Raw genomic sequence first — 7,594 nt, 5'->3', positions numbered from 1 at the left:
TTCTCAAAAACTGAGGAAAATACTTACGCTACTTTGCTGCGTCACCCTTTCCTCTTCAAGGGAAAACCAACGCAGTGCTCAAGAGGTAGCAGCAATCGCCCGCCTTGGAGAGGGGACGACGGGGCCACCGGTGGCAGGACGCAGTCGCCCACTATGGAGATGCGCCATGGCCGCCTTGTACGCCGCCTCCTCTTCCTCGGCCGCCGCCGCCCAGCGTCGCTCGTCCTCCTCGCTCTCCAGGTAGACCGCCGCAAGGGCCGCCTGGTCCTCCTCGCAAATGACAGGCGGGGGCGGAGGCACGGTGCGGTCGACCTCGCTAACGCCGCGACGCCTCGCCTTCTCGTACTTGAAGGCGAACCATCTCGCCCAATTGGGAGAGTCGGTTGCGTAGGCGGGGTCACGATGCTACTCTGGCGTCAGGAGCGCCCGCTGGCGCCGCATCTCCTCCGCATGCGCCCTAGCTGACCGCGGCGCCGCCGGAACTAGGATCCTCTCCGGATCCAGGTGCCAGTCGTGCGGTAGGGTGGCGTTGGGGTACAGGAGAGGCACGCGGTGCTGCCAGTGCCACTCCATCTGGTGCACTGGCATGTTGACACGTTGCCTCTGCCGGCGGAGGCGGGAGGAACTCCGCGGGAAAAGGAATGGCGTGGGATTTGCCCTTGGCCTTGCTGCTGCCGGCCCGGAGAAGAGCCCCATCTGGCTTCGCTGGGGTGGCTAGGGTTTGCCAGCGACGGGGAAGCAGAGAATGCTAGATGGGGACGGGGAAGCGGATGAGGACGGCCCCGCCACACGATCGGCTTAAAAAAGGACGACCGCCGTCGCTAACGCGTGGGCCCGAGGTCATAAATTAAGCTGACTAGGTAGGCCGCAGGCAGTTGGACGACCGCCAGGTGGGGACATGACGGACACCAAGAAAACGTGTGTGGCGTCCGTTCCATGTCCGCGCCGACGTATTTGGGACATAAATTTGGGCCGCAAATGCGTCGGCGCGAACGCGAAGCTGGCACGATTTGGGTTTGGGTCAGCGCGTTGGGCCTCCTCTTTTGACCGCGCCGACCCAAACGGACGGCAACGGACGAAATGTGTCGCCCCATTGGAGTTGCTCTTACAACTCGAAATGGGTCGCCCCATGCCTCCAATAATTTTCAGCCCCCATTGGAGTTGCTCTTACAACTCTCCAATAATTTTCAACCCATGCCACGCCACCACAGCCGCAGTTGTTGCCCCACCGGGTCACCGTACACCGCGACGACGGACGCTACCCGCACCACCGCAATGCCCATCGCTGCTTTGCCCGCTGTGCCACGGGTCATCGAAGCTCCGTAGATGTCTTACGTGGATGCGAGAGAGAAAGAGAAGATAAATTAGTCACCAAAAGCCGTATAAATTTGTTGTAGTTGACAATCAGAAAGACATTACGGTGGTCTTGTGTGTCAAGGGTGCATACAACGCATCAGAATACACTAGTAGAAAAAGGGCCTACAGTCCCGGTTGGTGAGGGCCTTTAGTCCCGGTTCATGAACCGGGACTAAAGGGTCGGTACTAATGCCCTGACCCTTTAGTCCCGGTTCAATCTAGAACCGGGACAGATGGGCCTCCACGTGGCCTGTCCGCTGAGCCCAGGCAGGAGGGCCTTTGGTCCCGGTTGGTGGCACCAACCAGGACCAATAGGCATCCACGCGTCAGCATTTCTGTGGCTGGGGTTTTTGTTTTTTTTTGAAGGGGGGGGGGTTGGGGGGTTTTGGGGGGTTAATTTAGGTGTTTCATATATTGTGCTATAGCTAGCTAATTAATAGAGAGAAGTGTCCTCTCTTTTGTCCGTGCTTGGTCGACGCTACGTACCATACATACGTATAGAGAGGACTAGCTAGACACGCTAGCTAGCTAGTAAGCAAACAGAAGATCGTCATGAACATATATGCATACAGAGAGAAGTGATATCGACCACCTCTCCTTCTCCGAGAGATTGGTCGAACAACAAGTTCTCGTATATCTATCCGACACTACCGGCTACATATATACAATAATTATCTTTTACAAATATATAATCTCCTAAAATACGGACGCGTGGTCCACATAGTATTCTCCGTCTTCAACGATCACGTGGTCAAGAAAGAATGCTGCCAATTCCTCTTGAATTGCTCGCATGCGATCTGGTGCTAGGAATTCATCCCGCATTCGAAACATCTAATTTTAAGAAGGGGGTCAATACATATATATATATATATATATATATATATATGAATGAATGAAAATCAACACAAATGATGGTAATAAAATAAAATTGTGAATATTGTTATTTACGCACTTCATATTGTTTGTCGGAGTAGCCCCGCTCACAGGTCGTGTGGCGGATGGACTCGCAAATGTAGTATCCACAGAAATCATTCCCTTGTTCCTGCCACAACCACTTTACAAGAAATAAAGGTCAATCAAACTGATAATTAGCAAGCATGCTAAATGGTACTGATGAAAGTAGCACTTGAATCACTAGGAGATTCCTGGAATATGCTACTATATAGTACTTACTTTCGGGTGCCTAAATTGCAGCTTCTTCGGTAGTCCCGGAGCTTTTTTGGTGAATTTTCTCCAAGCCCTGCCATACAAAGAAAACAATTACTTGATATCAGAAATGAACAAAGTTGCTGATATGGTGGATAATGATCGATTTAACTTACTTCTTGAGCATTTCAGTCATGTCCGCATACTCCTTGGGATCTTTTCGCTTGGAGTCTAAGACAGTTACTACTCCCTTCTCAAGCTTAATCTCTAGGAGAATATAGTGGTAGCTGCGCACACATGCATAACTCATCAATATTACATTACTATAACCTGGACTAATAAGGAAACCGAATATGCCACAAGACAGTAACACTCACTTGAAGTTGTAAGGAAAGAGTATTATATCTTTGTGTTCATTTATTTCCAACGATCGTAGCAAGTTGGCCTCGGTTTCTTGGGCACGATATTGAACCTCAGTTGCATCTATGAGATACGTGTTAATGAACCCAATATCTCCCACTTGTCTTTTCTTCAATTCGGCGATCTTCAATCTGCATAATATAGTGAGGATAATTATAAATACATGCAATGAAAGGGCTGAGTTATATAGAGAGACTTAATGACGGAAGTAGTACTACTTACAGACAGTAGGAGGTGACCGTTGCTTTATCGATGGCCAATTGATTGAAAAACTGATAGAACTCCTCAAATGGAATAGGCAACAGTTCAATTCCAAGGAGGTCATGCTCCTTTTTAACTCTCACATACAAAGTACTCCTCCCCTCAGACTCTTTGCAGGTTTTCATGTACCAATCATGCAATCTTCGCATCATCGTTGATAGAGAACTTTCATCTTTGACGAGAGGCTTCCCGTACTCGTATCTTTGTATCTGCACCTCCAAGATATCATAATGTACATCGTCGGGCAGGTAATCTGCAGGATTGCCATAACCGGGCACCATCCTCGGATCGACGATGTCGCTAGCAGGCACCTTGAGTGGGGGGCACGATTGCTTCGCTTGTTCGCCGAGCTGGGAAATTTGTTTCCCAGCTCGTCGTTCTTTCATCCTTTGATCACTTTTAGTACTTCCCGACCTCTCCGCTTCGGCAAATGCCTTTCCAATAATGCGCTCATAGTTGCCTTTTGGCGGAGACTTGGGTGGTTTTGTCAGGGCAGCCAGAGTGCGCTTCGCTTTCACCGGATCTACCTTCTCCTCCGGAGGTGGATGTCTCTTTGCTTTCAACCCTTGAAACTAGTCATCCACTTCGGTCTGCGCGATCTTCGCGTTTTCCTCCTCACTCCTCTCGTACGGTAACTTCTCTGGAGTCTTCAGAGAAGGACCGAATCTGTATCTCCTCCCGCCTTTGGCTGTACTGCTAGACGCCGGCAGAGTAGACGGAGCGGATGTCTTCTTTCCTTGCTTACGAGGCGGAGGAGAAGGACTGCGACGCGCCGGAGCAGCCGGAGCGGCGGCGGGTCTCTCCCGCCCTTGCTGACGAGGTGGAGAAGGAGGAGGCTGGCTACTCGGGCGCGCCGGCGCAGGCGGAGAAGGAGGCGGAGTGCCGCCACGCGCCGGAGAAGGAGCCGGCTGAGTGCCCTGATCGTCACTCGCTGGAGGAGGAGGCGGTGGAGGAGGCGGAGTGCCCTGACTCGCCGGAGGAGGAGGAGGAGGCGGAGGCGTCCAGTTCGGAAGGTTGATGAGATCCTTCCGCCATAGGCATGGAGTCTTCAGAGCAGAACCCAGCCGATACTCCCCTTCACCGGTAGGGTGGTCAAGCCGGAGGTCCTCAAATCCCTCCGTTATTTCATCGACCATCACCTTAGCATATCTTTCTGGAATCGGCCGGCAGTGAAAAGTTGAGTCGGGTTTAGTAGGATAAACAGAGCCAACAGCTGCCTTGACCTTCAAATTGCTCCATTACGCCATAAGGTGGCAATTTTCAGCATCCGTGATAGCATCCACGGGATAGCTGGCAGGAGCCGTCAAGGCATGCTCTGGCTGAAGCAGCTCGGTGGAAGCCACGCTGCTTCTCCGCTGAGATGGCGGGGTAGCTTCGGGGGAAGCTTCGTCAGGTCGTTTCCTGTGATCTGCTTCTCGTTCCTCTAGCCCCATTACCCTTTCGTGCAGCGCCTGCAGTTGGCTCTGCTCCAGTTTCTTCCTCATCTCCTGGGTTTTGTAACCCCCTGCGTCCGGAAATCCAGCCTTCCACGAAACGGAGCCTGGCGTGCCTCGTGTCCGTCCAGGGTGCTCAGGATTGCCGAGGGCCATTGTGAGCTCGTCCTTCTCCCTGTCTGGAATGAACGTCCCTTGCTGCGCTGCTTCGATATATTGCTGAAGCCTCTTGACTGGTATGTCCAATTGTTCGTCCGTCCAAATGCACTTCCCTGTTATAGGGTCCAAGGATCCGCCGGCCCCAAAGAACCAAGTCCGGCAACGTTCTGGCCAGTTCATTGTCTCTGATTCGATCCCTTTATCAAGCAGATCATTCTCAGCCTTGGCCCATTTAGGACGGGCTACGAGGTAGCCACCTGACCCCGTGCGATGGTGAAGCTTCTTCTTCTCAGCATTTCTCTTGTTTGTCGCTGACATCTTTTTACTCTTTTCCGATGTCTTGTGGGCCACAAATGCAGGCCAGTCATCTCTGATCTTCTCATATTTGCCCATGAATTCTGGTGTCTCATTTTTTTTGACATACCTATTGAGGTCTTTCTTCCAATTCCTGAATAGGTCTGCCATCTTCCTCAGAGCAAAAGACTTGATTAATGGCTCTATAACTGGCTTCTCAGGATCATCCTCCGGCGGTAGGGTGAAATTTGACTTCAGCTTAGTCCAAAGATTCTTTTTCTGCATCTCATTGACATAAGACACCTCAGGGTCTTCATTCTTAGGCTTATACCATTGCTGGATGCTGATCGGGATCTTGTCCCTAACCAGAACCCCGCACTGAGCAACAAATGCCTTCTTTGTCCGGTAGGGTTCAATCGGTTGGCCGTCGCGCGCGATTTGTATGATCTCAAACTTTTCATCCGAGCTCAACTTTTTCTTCGGGCCTCGTCTCTTTACCAAAGTTGTGCTCGATCCAGAGGGCTAGAAAAAAGAACAAAGACGAGAGTTAATTAATATGTATACATACCAAAACAATGAATGCATCAATTAGCTAGTCAGCACAGGCTTAACTAATATATATACCTGGCCGGACTCGGTTTGGTGATCACCGGAGCCGTCCTCACGGTCTACTTCTTCACCCTCTCCTTCTTGCACCGGCATTGGGTCATCGGAGCCATGTAAATCATAGCCAGCTGCTTCTTCACCCTCTCCTTCCAGACCATCGTTGTCGTTGAGAAACATCAACGAGGAGACGGCATCACTTCCTTGTGCGATTATGTCCCTCAACAACGCTTCTTGTGCTTCGTCTCGGGGGGTGTCCATAGTTTCTACAAATATTTACAACATGGCAATTATTATTCAAACATGACAGATATGGATATATTAGTGGCAAACGTAGAACTAGCTAGCTAATCACAATAAGGAATCATATTAGTGGCCTCGACGCTGCTTCTCTAGGGTTTGGGGTGGCCTCGACAACGCTTCAAGGGTTAGAGGGTGGCCTCGAGAACGCTTCAAGCTAGGAGGGGGTAATATCGACCCCCCATGTGTTGAAGCTATCGGGAGGGGGTCGGCGTTGAACACTACATCTATGTCCCACAAGTGACGTGGGCATCGACGCCCGCGGTAGGGTAGAGGGTCGTGGATCGCCGAGCGGTCGAGGGTCAAGGGGTCGAGGATCGCCGAGGGGTCGGGAGGTTGCCTAGTGTCAAAGGATTCAACAAAACCATGTCTTCATCATTAGGCGAAAGTAACAGGTGCATGATGGTACGAAGCTCTCCAAAGTTATTTTGGAACGGAGTCCCAGATAGGATAATTCGCTTTTTGCTACAAAGTTCAGCAAGAACCTTCCGAATATCGTTATTTGGAAGGCCTTTGCTGAAATTCGAACAAAAAGGCAAATTATCCTATCCGGGACTCCATTCCAGAATAACTTTGGAGGACTTCGTACCATCATGCCATGGTTACTTCCGGCTAATGATGAAGCCATGGATTTCTTTAATACTTTGACACTATAGGAACCCTCGACCCTGAAACCTTCGACCCTTGACCCCTTAACGACCCTCAACCCTGAAACCTTCGATCCTTGACCCCTTAACGACCCTCGACCCTCTACCCTAGTTCCCGACCCTCGACCCCTCGGTGATCCTCGACACCCTCATTATATCGACAACGAAACAACATACATATACATGGGAAAATAATGTTATCGGGGAGGGGGTATCGGTACCCCCCCCCCTCGTGTCAAAGTTTCTTCTTTCTCCTCTATTCCTTTCTTTCTTCTTCTCCTCTTCTTTTTCTTCTTATCCCTCGAGAAAGGAAAATAAGGAAAAAGGAAGAAAAGAGGAAGAAGGAAGAAGGAAGAAGAAGAAGAAAAAGAAGAAGAAAAAAAAAGAGGAGAAGAAGAAAAGAATAGAGGAGAAGAAGAAAAAATAGAATTTTTTTTCTATTTTTTCTTCTTCTCCTCTATTCCTTTCTTCTTCTCCTCGTCTTTTTCTTCTTTTTTCTTCTTCTTATTTATTTCTCCTCCTCTCCCCTCTTCTTCTCCTTTCTTCCTCTTCTTATTTCCTTTTTCCTCTCATTCTTTTTCTTCTTCTTCCTTCTTAAAAATACATGAAGTAGTATTGCCTAATTCATTGTTCATATGAATATACAAACATTTGCATATTTACACTAATTAATATCACCAAAAAAATCTATGAACAGAAAAAAAATCCTAATTTTTCTAAAAAACTATCTTTTGCATTGTTCACATACATTATAGCCACATACACATATACATCACATATGAACAAAAAAAATTAAAACATAAAAAAACAGAGCATAAAAATAAAAAAAAGAGCTTAAACATTAAAAGAGCCGGGCGGCGGCTCACAGCGCGGGGGCAGGCGAGGGCGCCGGCGCGCGGGGCGGGACGGGGCAGGGGGCAGGGCGACGGCGACGAGGAGCGGGCGGCGACGGCGAGCCCGTAGCAGGAGAGCTCG

Source organism: Triticum dicoccoides, chromosome 2B (genome assembly GCF_002162155.2).
Source record: "Triticum dicoccoides isolate Atlit2015 ecotype Zavitan chromosome 2B, WEW_v2.0, whole genome shotgun sequence".
NCBI classification, from domain to species: Eukaryota; Viridiplantae; Streptophyta; class Magnoliopsida; order Poales; family Poaceae; genus Triticum; species Triticum dicoccoides.
This window is presented reverse-complemented; position numbering follows the sequence as displayed.